This window comes from Bactrocera oleae, chromosome 2 (assembly GCF_042242935.1).
Source record: "Bactrocera oleae isolate idBacOlea1 chromosome 2, idBacOlea1, whole genome shotgun sequence".
Classification (NCBI taxonomy): Eukaryota; Metazoa; Arthropoda; class Insecta; order Diptera; family Tephritidae; genus Bactrocera; species Bactrocera oleae.
In genome coordinates this window covers 86,068,064-86,084,749 of record NC_091536.1, presented here as the reverse complement: position 1 = coordinate 86,084,749, position 16,686 = coordinate 86,068,064, and positions in this window count along the sequence as shown.

Below are 16,686 nucleotides of genomic sequence, written 5' to 3'. Positions count from 1 at the left end.
AATAGAACATAACCATCAGTGAAGTGAATGAGTGTGATAGCGTGAAGGAAAGAGACGGAGTCGGAAAACTGAATAATAGATTGGAGGGTTAATGAAGGACATTCCGTTGTGCTTGAATTTTTTGAGTTTGCTAATGAACTCTTGAAAAATGTAATTGTTTGTAATTTAACAAAAAAAAAAAAAATAATATTATTATTATTACTTCGTTGGCATACATAACTAATAGTCACTCTGAACAGTTTATATTAAGTTTGCCCTGAAGTTTGTAACACCCAGAAGGAAGCGTGGCGAGCTGAGTCGATTTAGCCATGTTCGTCTATAGATATGTCCAGCAGTTTTTGAGATATCGATCAGAAATTTTTCACACGTCTCGTTCTCCTCAAGAAGCTTCTCATATAGCAGTATATACAGTGTCGGACAAAATTAAAGCACGAAACTTACCATATCACCATTTAGCTGCATATAATTTATTTACTGTTATAAACTTAATATTTTCTATTTTATTTCACAAAAATATACATTTTTATTGATGTATTCAAAACAACGTAACATATTAGTTCATTTTACACTTAAATATGACTTAAAGATTAACAACATACATAAAATAGATACGACAAAACTAAAGCACATTACATATAGTTAAAAAATAAAAGTATTTGTTGTTAATATTTGGTGGCATATCCATTGTTTTTTATGACGGCTTCACATCACAATTAAATTGGTTAAAATGTCTGGATAGATTCTCTATGGGGTTGAGATCTGGTGATTGCGCCATTTCAAAACTTCTATATTATTGGAAATAAACCAATCCTTTACACATTTGGCCGTGTGCTTGGGATCGTTATCGTTTTGGTAATTCCATTTTAATGGCATTTTCTCGTCAGCATGAGGAACCTTAACGTTTTGAAGGATGTTTTGGTACATAAAACGATCCATGATGCCATTGATTTGATGGATCGGACCTACTCCATGACCTGAAAAACATCGCCAGACCATTACATTACCTCCCCCATGCTTCACAATTCCTTGTGAATAACGTGGATTCAAACGTTGACCTTTTGGTCTTCTTACCAGCTTTTATCCATCAGTTCCTTTAATATTGTACTTGGACTTATCTCAAAAAAGTACACTCCTCCATTTTGTAATACTCCAGTTTGTGTGAGCTTTTGCAAATTCAAGCCGCGTTTTTCGATTTCTGTGCAAAATGTATGGCTTTTTTTTGGCACTTCTGCATGTTATGAAGTTATTTTCTACAGATTTGCACGAAATATTTAAGCCCAATTCGGTCTAAACTGATCTAGCTGATATAAAGGAATCTCTTTTTATTGAGCGCAATATGGCAGTAAGCTTACGACTAGTAGTTTTACGTGGTCTGCCACCTCCATGAATTGTGGTTAGGGAGCCCGAAGAACGAAAACGACTTATAATTCTTGAGACAATGCTGCGATTAATTGTGAACTTTTTCGAAATATTATTTAATAATTTTTTCCCTAAATAGTGCTGAATACTTATTATGCGCCATTTCACAAATATTTTTTTTATGACGAAGCAACATCATCGGTTGATCACAAATGACTAATCTAATTGTATTAAAATTACTTCAACATGCTCTTCAAATATCGGTTTCTAACTACATATGGAATTTTAACGGGACTTGTTGAAATTAAGGTCAAGAAATAAGTAATATAATTAAATGCTTTAGTTTTGTCGCAGAAAATATACACACTATGCGAAATTTTTGTATGCTAAAATCTTATTTGTAATAAAAAGAGGTTCAGCTTGATAAACTTTTGTTTTAAGCATATAATCTACTGAATTCATAAAAAAATTAAAAGTTTGGCAAAATTTTTACATTTTCTTTTTAACTAAATGTGTACAAGGTGAACTTCGTGCTTTAGTTTTGTCCGACACTGTAGCTGTCATACAAATTAAGCGATCAAAATTAAGTTGTTGTATGTAAAACCTTTTTATGTGATATGAGCTCTTTACGAAATTTGGCATTGATTATTGTCCAAAACAACGCTGCAATCTCCAAACATATTGTTAGATCGGATCACTATAGAAAACAGCTGTCATACAAACTGACTAATCATAATCAAGATAAATAGCTTTTGATACCCTCTATGCTATAAGAAATGCGTATTCAATGTGAAGTGTATAGCTTTGGTGCAGCCGAAGTTTTTTTGTTCTTTATCATATTCGATAGACTGATAATTGTAACAGAAATTAAATATATATATATATATATATGTCTTCAGGGTATAGAGTTAGAATACTCTAGGTAAATTTTAGAATTATGTAGGGTCAGGACTTTCGAATGGATTTTTGATCTAACCTGATGGGTATGATGATAGAAAATTTTATTGCAGACATATTTCTACAGTACTCAAAATCTTAACCATGCAGTCCAACTTCTCTATAACGATCTTCTGTACAACGAAATTTTCCTTACTAAAAATGATTTTAAACAATACTGCATTTTCATTCAATCTTCGGTTTACTACAATTGTTTTGCCCTTTAGAATTTTAATGCAATCTCCTAATAATGAATTTTTGTCGTTTTTTTTTCTTACCAAAAAAAAAAAAAAACAAACAAAAAATTATCTCAGGAGAACTTGAAATATCAGAATGTCATCACTAGAACTGTAATAAGATGGGGTCGCTTAAATTACTTATTATTGGGAAATCAAAAAAACTGTGATATGTGTAATAATTTAAACTTGATTAATATTACCATACAAACGTTTGAATCAATCATCGTAGCACTTTTGCCACTCTGGCAGAGGTATCTTCAAGGTATGTTGCGCCTCTTCAGGTGTCGAATAACTTTGACCTCTTAGTTTATTTTTTATGTACGGGAATAAAAAAAAGTCGTTCGGTGCTACGTTAGGACTATCCGGTGGGTGACTCATGAAATCGATGTTTTGAGTGCTCAAACTTGCAGTTGTTTCAGTCGATGTGAAGAGTGATCCGTCTTCGGCGGTTGGTTTTCCCGATTTCTGGAAAGACAACTGGCAAACAAATGGTTGTATACTACTCAGAATTTGCTGTTCTGCGTTGTTCCGGTGGTTTGGTGGTGACAAACCAGGCAACCATTTGCTTGGGTTGCTGTTTATTTTCGGGCTCATACGCGTAAATCGACGATTAATCACCTGTCACGTTGTCATAAACGTGTTTCGAAGCACCGCTATTGTATACTCGTTTTAGATTTCTTTGTGGATCTTGCCGCCTTGTTCTATGTTGACCGATATTTTCGGTAAAAAGTCAACTATAGGCTGGGATCACAAGGTGGCATACTTTAAACGAATATTGATTTGCATTCTGGAAAGTGAAAAAATCAGATGGAATTTTAAATTGTGTTATATAGGAAATAAGCGTGGTTGTAATTCGATTTTCGCACTATAACATAGAAATATGAGAATCGAATTTGGTTGAAATTGGTTAAGCAGATCTGAAGATATGGGTTTTCACCTAAAAGTGGGCGGTGCCACGCCTACTATCTAATTTTGAACGTGGTTCCTATTAAATCATCTTATACCATCCCAGAGATAAAATTGAATGTCTCTGGCTTGTTTAGAGCTTGTTTTTTCGCGCTTTTAGTAGTTTTAAACAGTACCGTTATATGCGGAGTAGGCGGGGTTGTCACCCAATTTCACACCGTCGATAGAGATGCTAAAAACATTTGTTCCCAGTGAATTTTGTTATTAGAGCTTCAGTGGTATAGGAGATATGCACATTAAACTTATTAGGGGGCCGGACTGCTTAACTGCTGATGTCCCTCCCTAATGTGATCCTGTATACCAAATAAGAGTCTTGTATCTTGTTGTAGAGCTTAGTTATGTATACCAACCGTCTTACGGTATCAAGAAACATGTGTACCAAGTTTCATAAAGATATCTCAATTTTTACTCAAGTTACAGCTTGAACAGACGGACAGACGGACGGACAGACAGTCACCCGGATTTCAACTCGTCTCTTCATCCTGATCATTTATATATACATAACCCTATATCTAACTCGATTAGTTTTAGGTGATACAAACAACCGTTAGGTGAACAAAACTATTATACTCTGTAGCAACAAGTTGCGAGAACCAAATTCCGAAACATAAAAGGCAACCCACGTATTACAGCCAATGGACCATGTTATTATCCTTAACCTGAAACAGCGCTACAGAAAGCAGACTTTATCGAATATTTTACCACAAATGAAGGAAAATAAGCCTAAGCCAGCACTTTAATCTCAACGTTTTAAATCTTAAGGTATTGGCTGAGTTACCCAATTGCTTTCATCTGAAACTAGAGCGAGCGGTTGGATCAAATAATTCTATCAAATATTCAAATTCGCTTATTCAGTTTCAATATTAATTAAGAATATATCATATTTTTTAATGATATGTATATGTATCTTAATGTATATGTATTTATCTTAAAATAAATTAAATTAATTTCAATTAGAGAAATAAAGTACAGATATAGAATGGATATTTATTTGATTTCTCTATTTGTTAATTACGTATATTAATATCATTAATTTAGTTCATAACCTCGTAAAGTCCCACCAATGCCAGCTCAATCAGTTAACCTTATAAGTGAACACTGTGGACAAATTTTTGCTGACATTTCGAAAACTTTATTATCCGTACTGCTTTGCTATTTGCCACACACTATTCTTATGTACATATGTACATACGGTATATGTGTATACAATAGTATATAATGCACATTTATGAACTATTTTCCTTTGGCACAAATTCGATAAAAGTAGCGAACTGCATAAATGCATTGGTGTGCGTTGTATACCCACCGACCCACCGATAATCGGCGATTAGATTGACAACTCTATTGCAGCTGGCAAATGTGCATTACTCTTATTATTCAATTAGTCGGCACGAATTGCATTTTCTGTCGAATGCGAATTGAATTTTTCAAAAGCACACATATGCATATGTGTGTATGGACACGTGTCAGTGTAAGTAATCATGGAACAACGATGGCGGAGTGCTGCTATATGAGAAATGTTCGTTGCATGAAACTTGCATGTGGTCAAAGAGCAGTACATATATACATATGTATTTAAGTTGAAATTTCTATATTAAACCCTTAAAAAGGGTAAAAGGAAACGAATATATGGTGGTTTAGCTGGATCAATGCAAGTTTAGACATTATATCGGATAAATATTTTATATAAACGTTTTGTGGTATCAAACTAAAATTCTTAGTTAACATAAAAAAAAAATGAATGCAAACTCTTTATTGCTGATTTAATGTAATAATGATAAGACAAGTTTTCATCTGCCAGAATTTAATCTTCGAATTATTCTCTTATTAGAAATGATATAAGCATTGCATTTACATAATTTGTAACAAGTTTTGTTAAAATTTGTATTTTTCGTACAAAATTAATTGCCTGATTTTATTTACGGTTTTGAAAGTTTGTAATTCTTGTATAATTAATTTTTCTCCGTTTTACTATACAATATGAAATAAATATTTTTTGGCAATTTTAATTACAATTTCGCTTATAAATTATAATACAAAAATATACTTGCATGAGACTTGATTATGGTAAGTATATTTAAAATTTTTAAGAAAATTGCTTACATTACATAAACCAGAAAAAACAACATTGTTAAGTGTATTGAATTACTGTTCGTATTCGAGTCCGAAACGTAACAACAATTTATTTGGTCGTTCTAAGTGAAACAAAGGCTTAAGTGTTCGCCAATAAAGCACATCGAAGTCAATGGTCGGCAGTTTTCCGATGTTAAGGGGTTAGGCCAATTTAGAGCCCACAAAAAACCGTTGGGATATATTCTGGAGGTTAGGAAAAATTAATTGAATTTCTTTTTCACCGAAAATATCAGCTGCGAGTTTTTTTTGGAAAACAAAGTTGCAACAATAACCAAGATTAGTACGTAGTTCACTAAATATTGTAATCATGAAGCTATAGTAAAATTTTCAAGTGATATGCGAGTATCAATGTCGTCCGATTTGAAAAAATGCAGTCTTAAGCTAAACGCGTTTAAGTCTTACGTGTTGTATTAGATTTATAGGAGTTTGATTATTTTGACTATAGAACCTCAAATTGTACTTTTGGCCAAAAATAATTTATTTTTTGAAAATTCTAGATTATCCTAACTTCTTCGAAGACACTGTGACAACAAGAGTTAAAATGTGCAGTCAATCATTTCCGACGACGACAAGGGGTCGACGGTTCAAAATGCTTGTTACGAAGTTAATCAATCGGTGTAAGTTTCTAAAATTGACTCAAAAAAAACAAAAAGTATGTCTAACATTATGAAGATATGAGTTTATTAATCTAAAATACAAAGCTGCTCATTGTCTGGCCTAAAGTATAAGCATCTCGTATAAAAGGAAAAATTATAATTTTTTAACGTTTTATTTGCAATTTGATTGGGTATGGGTTAATGACAAATAAGCTTAGTTGTATCTGAAAATAAGTTTCGTGTTCCTTTAGTTGAAATAAGAGCTATTTAATAAACTGTCTGTTGTGAGTAGTTATTTTAGACTCTATAAATTCCATTTTGGAGTTAAGACAAAATTTTGGGTATGTTTTTAGAAGTCTCATATCGCTGCTTGATGATATTTTGAAGATAAATCCTGATTTTGTAAGATTGTTCCTAAAAGCTTCCATTGAATATAGTTAAATGGAGCTTACAGTAAACATATAAGATACAATATATCCACTTTACACTTGAACACAATTCGCAAATTAGTCAAAAAACTAAATTTTATAGTGTATATGTATGCAAATATATATGTATTAATATGTACATAAGTAAATGCAAAATTGCTGCTGTATGGCTAATTGGATTTCGCATCAACGACCATAATAAAAACAATAACAAGTACAACTGCGTATAACAACAATAAAACGCAAAGCAATTGCGATGCAATTTTAATGCAAAATAACAATTTCCACACAACAATAAAAGCAATAGTGACGGCAAATGTAACTACGATGGCACAACCAACGCATACACACACAACCACGCATGGGCATAAGGCAACATTACAACAGCAACATAACAACGTTTGGTGAAATTTTTATTTCATTTCTTTACTTTTATTTTGGTTAATAACAGCAACAGCAGCATTAAACATCGACAGCGACAGCGACGACGACGGCAGCAACAGCAACAGCAGCGGCATGCGGCAAGCGGCAGCAACACGAAATTGATACTTGGTATGAATACAAAATTAGTTTCACCTTTGCAAAGACAAAAGAGCTCAGGCGAATGAATGCCAATTGGTATGTGGCATGCAGCATGCGGCATACAGCATGTGGCATGAGGCAAGTGGCAATCAGTAAACACGAAGTTGTAGACTACACGTTGCATATCGCATAACGCAGACATGCCAACACAATTACAGCACACACACATACACATGTACATGCATACATATGAAAGTATTATGGTACTTTGCCATTTTGCGCAACTACAACAACACCAACAAGCAAAATTACATTAACAATAAGACAACCTGCTAGCAAACCGTGAACCTCCATAGGCACTCAGCGCCGCCAGTAAAGGCAAATGAGTCTTCCTCTCCACGCTGACACACCACCACAACCCAGACTTTATTGGCAACTCATGGAATATTTAACCAATTCCGTTGCTCCCACAACAACATTTGTTGTTTCATGGCTTGCTTAGCTTTGCCTTAGTTTCGAAAATCTTCACAAGTTCCATTGTTTCAGCTCTACGACCTCCGTCCCACTAACAAGTTCACATGCTTCTATTCGGAAGAGTGTCAATCTTGTTAAAAGTACTCTGTCTTCTGCGGTAAAGTTTGCGGTGTTGATGACTTGGCTTTTGGGCATTCGGCTGACAATTTCCTCTAAGTGCAGACGAGTGTTTCTCCGAATGGAGTTGGACTTTCATTTTCTATGCATTTCTATCTCTGTCACATGACCATAAATGTAAATGTTCTCACTAAAATAGATGCGAAGCCAATCATTTTGTGGACTTTGTATGTAAGTGTATATACAATATATGGAGTGAAATGCAGTAGACTGCTTCATAGTTCTCAACACACTGCAAATCCTTTGTGGTCTATTTTCGGTTAAGTTATGATCATTTGATTGAATCTCTTAAAAAGCGAGGAAAATGCCACTTCCATATTTCTCAATTGCTATCATTGTTGTTTTGAAATGCTCCAATGAACACTTGAACCGTGGGCTCTCGGTCTTTTTGTGGGGTAGGTTGGATATTTGTAAATATATTTGTGAATTCTTAGAATTCCTCTGCTGTTACGAAAACAAATTTCGAGTCAAAGAGAGATAATATTTACGAATATTTTTCGATTTGAATCCTATGGAGTTATACTTGTACTTTACCCTTGAAATGGATAACTGGGCAGAAATTTCCGAACCATTTTTAAGAAGGAATGCTTCTAACACATTATTTATGGATAAACCTTCACGGTTTTTGAAGACAATTAGTAAAATTTTCTGCAAATAATACTCTCGAATATTTTAACCCCCCCCCTCTTATAAATATTTAAAATGTTCAAAAAAGACTACCACAAAGCAGAAATTTGCTTATGAAAATTCGTCAATAATTGAGAAATAAATACTTTGGAAAACTCAAGAAGAAAATAACAAAACAGAGGAGCAGATATCCAGTTGAAATATTTATGGATGCAAGAAAGGCATTAAAATATACTTTTCGGCCTCAGGGAATGTTCCAAGTCATTGTCATGGTAAGCTAGAGTATAATGAAGGGAAAACATTTTATACTCTTCAAAATATGAGTTTAAAATTATGTAAGTCTACCGATTACATATCACAGCCGGCTTTAAAGCCGTATTTTACAGACAGATATACATAGCTAAATCGGCTCAGTTCATCATGCTGAGTATTGATACTTACCTATATATGTATATACTGTATATGGTCGTTTTCTTCTGAGTATTACAAACTTCGTGCCAAATATGTAATATACATATATACATATATCAATAATGCAAAAATCCTATGAAATCGAAATCCTGCTATGAAAAGAGTTACCAATCTTTCATTGAATTTCAAAGACTTTCGCTGGTGTTCTAAAATACAATTTGGATAAAGCTCACTACCATCAGCATCACAAAACCACTAACCATAAAGCAATTTCGCTGGAAGCTTCTGTCGATATGTTGCCAACAGCATATACATATATACATACTTATATACAATACATCTGTTTATATGTATGTAAGTATTTACTACAACATTGCCTAACCTCCGCTCCCCTTCGCCCACCCGGAAGCATTGTGTGCAATCGTCTGCTGTAACTTCATCGTCGTCGGTTAATGTCTTTCCAATTTCATATCAAACCAAGTGCCAGCATTAATTATGTATGCATTCGAGAAGCCAATTGCTATGACCGTTATATTTAGTGTTGGTGCGCACGAAATGGGTTATAAAAATTTTACTAGGCCAACAAAGACGCAATTGATTTATATTTATTGCTGCAATTTTTGGTAAATCTGTGGAAAAGTTGGTTTCCGTGATTTCGTGCGTGTTCGTCGGGCATTCTGGCATTCAGGTATTTGCCAATTTGATTAGGTATCATTTTTAGTGTGAAAATTGAAAATGTCAACGTTGATTTTTCTGTTATAAATTGTATTTTACGTGAGGTATATTTAGATTGCGGCAATATAAGTAATTGGTTGCTGAATATGTGAGTATAATACGCAATTTGGTGGACTATTTTTGAAACTTATAGGTATCTGCTGAAACAAATAAATGTATGCAAATATTTTCGATTGTTAAATTTAGAAGAAATTTTTTCATAAAAGAAATTTTATATTTTAACTTTTGATTTATCAATAAATATAAGTTTAGGTAGAAACTAAGTTAGATTCATTACATATGTATATATATTTCGCCGAATTGATTAGGAACGTCATCTGACTTTATGTGCAGCCGAGTGAGCTCTATGTTTGATAGAGAAGTGGAACCGATAACCAAGAGCCCTCATTTCGGCGTTCTAACCCTTTTTGGATTGGTAAGTAGCAAATTAAATCGTTAGAAGCTATATACATAAACATAGTTTTAATATACACAAGTATAACAAGTTAAGATATTGATTAAAATATTGACTGAGGTAATCTAGTGCTATTAAGGAAACTTAAACTTCAATTTTACAAGCTCTCAACATTGGTTTAAGGTCTGTTATAATAAGAATTGCGTTGAGGTATCGAAAGTTACATTTTTATTAACGTACATAGTTACTTATGATCAAAAAGAGTAAACTGGTTCAATATAGATCTGCCCAAGTATAGACAGCATCAGTTCTAGGGATTATAAAAGTGATTGCATATGAAGAAGTCAATTTCTAGGATGCTTTATCAGCAGATGTCAATAATTTTCAAGTAAAAATCTGAAAAAGAATTTGGATGTCATCTTCATTTATTATTTAGGTATTTTTTCGAGTGGCATATATTTACTATACTTATGCGCTATCTAGATCAGATAGATAGATAGATCTTAGCTCCGTTTGGCAAAATGTGCACAGCAAGCAATTTGACTTGCTCTGGCGCTGCCTTTAGCTTTAGCAAGAAACTGCATTGCGACTTTATATGCGCTGCCTTTTCTAACACGGACTCATAAAAGATCAGCACTCTGAAGAATCCGGAACCCTGCTGGGCGCTGTTGAGGCGATTTGATTCCTATTCGGATATATATCCAAGGCCTTACTGTGTTAAAGATTTTTATGCAGTCTAGAATCAGGTCTCTGGAGTTTCCGGATCCATGTTGTCAAATCGGCAATTTGAACAAGAGGCTATACCCATGTTAAAAAGGGGCTTCTTGAGCCTGCAATGCCCTGTATCAAATGTCACTAGTAGCTGGAATTTGTATCTAGGAAGTTTTATGATACTTTAGAATCTTGTGCACATAATTCTAGCTGTAACAAGCACTGCTTTATTGCTGGTTCAGTAGAAATATAGCTTTGAGTTGAAATAATTTTTGTCATTATGGGTACTATGTTGTTGTAATTTTTTTATTACGTGGCTCTGGAGTTAAAGTTTTTAGTCACCCCTGATCATAAACTTTCTCTTTACTAATTTCTGTTTGATTAGTTACTACTTATCGTCTTCTCTAATCGCATACTCTGCGGACAAGAAGTCTTACTTTACCAGAGTTCCAGAATGAAAATTATATTAAATACTAAAATAAGAAGAAGAAGCAAACCACACAAATTTTAGCAATATGAGTATCTTTTCAAATACAACCACAAACTATTTCTGAGTTTTACAATGAGCTATAACTAACTATATAATTCAGGTGGCGTGTGGGGACATGTGACTGCTGAGCACAGCGGCCATTTTGAAAAAGTTTCCGCCACACTTACAGAATTCAATTCCACATTTTTAATGCAACTATAAAGTAATTGTTGTTGCAGAATTATTATTGCTTGACGAAACAGCGTACAAAGAGTAGAGAAGAAATCAAGAAAGAGCAAAATTCGTTTTGAATGGTTAGTGGAAATAAAACAGAAAGGCAAACGAGAGAAACAAGCGTGCTCGTGGATATTACATTGGATGTATGTGCATCGGAGATTGAGACTTGCGGTGAGTGTCAACATCGGAATTCCCCTTCGTTACAATGAAATGTCGTTGCTGCAATTGTCGTCTTTGTTGCAGTGGACAAAAACAACTAACAGAAACAACAAATGCAATGCAAACTAAAATTGGTGTACATATTCACGTAAATTATACATACATATACGTGTGCGGGTGTGTAAGGTGGTATACCGAAGTTTGTAGCAAATAAACGCCTGATCCGCGAACGAAAAAACAAACCAAACAAATGAATAAAGCTGGGAAATATCACAGGAAAAATTGTGGCAGCTTGAAATCTGCAATATCCCGTGTTACTTACATTAATGAGCAGGCAAATGAAATTTTTATTACCGTTACATAACTGCAGAGGCAAAGTGTTGTTCAAATTAATCATTCAGTCACTGAGGCAGCCTTTAAAAATATTTCAATATCATTTGTTTAGCAATTTTTTCTAATTTACTTTTTTGATTTTTGTTCCTGAATTTTAATTGGTACGAAAAATTCAAGAACGTGTATATACTTACATACATATGCGGAAATCATTAGTAACAGATTCATTTATTATTTTTTGAGCGCTTATTTAGAAGCGCTTGCAGTTGAGCTGATAAACTGTAAGAAAAAATTGAAAATATGAAAAATGATGTGGGCATTTGACATGCAAATTCCCTTAGAAGAAACTGGAGTTAATTTAAAATTTCAATGGTGTTGCATAGAATGTAACGTGAAGAATAAAAATTAACGCTTCGAATGTTTCTTTAAACGAAAAACATACCAAGGCTTCCAACATTCAAGTAAATTGATATTTTAAATAAAAAAAGTATCTATATTTTATAAAAAAGTTTTTTTATGAAAAGTAAAAAAATTAAGAAGGTTGCTTTATAACATATAATGGCTAGAGGAAGAAATTCTTTCATTATTGGGACAAAACTTTGTATGTACATATGTATATTGTACAATGAAATATAAAAGCGCTTGGATGTTGTATAAAAGGACTCTTCTCCTTCCATAGCAGCCTTCAAAATTTGGTTTAACGAGTTTCAAGGTGGTCTCTTGGCGGTTTTCGATATTTCACACTCAGATGCCCCGAAAACAAAAGTCCACAATCTTATATTGGCAGAGCACCGATTGAAAGTGCGCTAGATAGCTGAAATATATAGTAGGCTTCTCAAAGGATTGTGTGGGTCATATCTTGCATGAAATATTAGAGATGAGAAAGCTGTGGGCGCGTGGTTGCCGCATTACATCACTCCAGCCAACAAGTGTATACGTGAGACAAGTTCATAGAATTGTTTGACCACTTGTGAATTTCAAAAAAAATTATTTATTTTTTTGCAAATATATTGAATGTAAATTCACTATAACGACTGGTTATATATTTAATTATATATCTTATAAGATCTGTTATTTCCACATGACGTTCGTTTTGCAATAGTTTAAACTTGTTTCTAAACAAATTAGCTTCCTAAGTATTACTTGTTCGCATTTAACGATATTTTGCCTCTCAGAGGTTTTCCGTCAGCTCCCTGGCGTCAAAGCTATTATTCCACCTTTCATTTCTTGATTCCAAAAAGATGTATAAAAACAAGTGTAAATGTTTGTTAAGTTTTTTTTTTACACATTACAATTGGATGCTCTTATCTAATAATGTATCTCATTCTTAATGTATTTGAGAAAAAATTAATGTGGTTCATATTTGGACTCTCATGAATATTGAAAAAAAAACTGATTTCGCCTTTTGTTTTAGCTCTTAAACATGTTAATGAATTGATTTTAAAAATTATCTCGATTTAATTAGCATTTAAAATACAAATTAACACACTCATCGCCAACAACAAACGCGCATAAAAAAACACTTGTGTTGCTGTTTATTAAAAACAATAAACTATAAATGACAACGACAAGCATAATATTAAAAAGCTTTTAAAGATCACTAATACGCGGAATGTGTAGTCATAATATCGCTTTTGGCTTTTATTAACGGCGACAGGTACGAATATATATAATGTTATATAGATATTTTTAGATTAGGGTGGGTAAAAGAAAACGATTTTTTTTTCGCTTGGTACTCTGAAAAATAGGTTCTTAGACTTCTCTACTTAAATTTTTCCAAGTATGAGCTTTTTCGATGAAGTTAAGCGTTTACAAGTTATCCATCGTCAAAAATCAAATATTATAAAAACTATAATAAAAAAAAAATTTTTTGATAAAAAATATATGAGAACTGAGTTATAAAATTCGTAAAAAAAAAATCAAACTTCAATCGTTTATAATTTTTAAACGGATAGGTTTTGTAGAGCATTCAATTTCATACTATTTTTATTTCAATTAGTTGGAAGCGAGATTTGAGTTTTTCTATCTGATAATAGAAAAAATAATGGATAACTATAATGCGAAGGACTTTCCCGTTACAAATGAGAGCTCATACTTGGAGAGATCTTCGTAGAGGTGTCTAAGCGCCTATTTTTCAAAGTGCCAAGCAAGAAAAAAATTTATTTTTGACCCACCTTAATATAAATACAAATATATACAAAATCGTAGTTGAATTGAATTTAAAGTTGATTCGGCGAAAGTTTCGGTAATATGAACGTATTTAAAAGAATTGTTTTATTGAGCTCAATCGGCTCCGAAAACTTTAAACGAGTTTTTCTCGAAACACTGTTTTCAGGGTCGGTGAAGAAAATTTCTCAGAAACGGAGATTTGGAAAAAAAAAATTACCAAAATTAAAATTTGACTAGTCCTTCGATCATACATACCTGTATTCCTCTATAGTAATAATACATTTTGTTTGCTATCTTGGATCTTAGTTAGTTCAAGAAGAAAAATCTTCTTCACTGATAGAACTCCTGTCCAGACACCTCTTTTCGGAGGTCTTTCTGGAGATCGGCTGCAGGATCAAAAGAATCCAAAATTTTTCAAAATTAATCACCGATTACGACCAAAAAAATTTATAAAAAACTGATTTTTTCTGACTTACAAGTGGATATAAACCCTTGATATGAAGGTTATCCTAAAACTTTCAAAAAAAGACCGTACCTAGCCTATTCAAAGGCGACTTCTTTCCAAGCCATAATCAGATTTTTAATCATTAATAACGTAAAGACTGATGAGCATAGTAAAGCCATAGCTCCGTGCTCCTTATGTGTCTTATTTAAAATGGATTCACCATTATTGCCAGTAGGGAATGAGGTGTGGTAAAACATATTTACCATAAACTTAAACTTATTCAAAGTTACAATTATTAAAAACTCGAGGTATTCACACTTAATCAGTAAGGCCATACTGACATTTAGTGTTTCCAGATTCAGTTCTTTTGATATTAAAAATATTTGATATAGATTATTCGAACATTTGGATTTACATCGTTTATTCAAACATTTGGAAAATTCTCTAATCTCCTCACAAAATTTTTACTTAGAACATGCAATTTTAATATCTCTGACCCTTTAAATTGAGATCTAGCAATAATCTTTTATTCTACAGTATGCTTCGATGGAGCATCCTCTCTGCTAATACCGTCTTGTTCGATAACCTCTACATTATAATATGAATTTTAGACTATATTCATATTTGAGATAGTGATTTTTGTTTATTTTATTTTGACAAAGGACTTTGGTGGTTTGTAAGGATGTACATTACATATATGTATGTTATTTCGAAAACTTCGTACGAATATACGTACGATGCGTAGATTTTTCAATATACATACTTGTAATTTTGATCAGTAACCCTAATGTTGACAGAACATATATGAATAAAACAATGCTATTTATAGATGCCACATAAGAAATATTCAGAGTAATCTAAAAAAACAACAGTCGCGCTAATTGATTGAATCACTGCTATAAAAATTTAATCATTACAAAAACAAAAGAAATTAAATCGAGTAAACCAAAAAGGAAAGATATGCGAGGACAAAGGTAGGAAAATTGTCGCCAAAACGCTCAGGCCGACATGAAGAGGAACACAGCTGATAAGCAAATTGACGGTAATCCGCCGCAACAAATATGAGTCATTCAGGTGCAGCTCTCAGGATGTATGGGTATTCACAACTACTCAACACACATAAATATTTATATATATACAAAATGCATTGGTGTATGTATGTGTAAGTAAGTAAACAGGTGAAGATGAATGCGCCGAGCATCGGTGGACGATAACTTGGCGGATGTACGTGTGGAAGGGTACGACAATTAAACCCTTGAGGTTTCTGTTACTTACTTAAAAGTACACTGAAACACGTACAAATAAGTGAAATAGTTTGCTGACACTTTGCCACACGCCACACAAATTAAGTGATTAAGTCTTCTTCTGCCTTTATATGGTTTATATTTATTTGTGTATTTATTCGGACCCAAGCCTCGATGACTGATTCAATCTTGTCCACTTTTAATTACTCGCTGAAGGTGTCATTTTATAGCCTCATTTCTATTTTTGAACGAACGCTTAGCAAATGAGTATGTCTCTAATTTACGCTCATTATCTGGAGTGATATGTATATTATAATATATACACATACATTTGCATGTATATGTTTATGTCTGGAGCAAAGCATCATCATCAACTAACTGGCTAAACATCTCGTTAACTCTACGAGCACTTCGAAACGATTTTTGCCGCCAACAAGTGAGCGTACGTTTAATGGCCTAACCGGTTGGCCATATTTTTCGATCATTTCGACGGTTTTACGATCTGCACTTTTATGACTATTAGATGTTTCAATTTAACCGACTTTGCAATCAAAATACTTATATACCATGCATATACACACGATGTGTTTAGCATGTGTATATATATCTGTAAATGTTGCCAGTTTTTGTCTTTTGTTCAGGTCCACTTTTTCAAATCGAACACTTAATGATTTTATTGCGTTTATTTTACGATCTCAATTTATTAAAGATTTGTTTGGAAATTTTTTTAAAAACTTTTTACGACTTTCATAAGTCACAATTGTTGCGACATAAAGTGTCGTTTAAATGTAGTAAACGATTGTCATTAGGAATACGATTTGCATTTACGAGCAAAAATATTGGATGAAATTGTGCTGCAAATGGTATGTATGCATGTGTTGCAAATTCGAAATTTTGTACAATACAAGCAGCTAACAAAAAA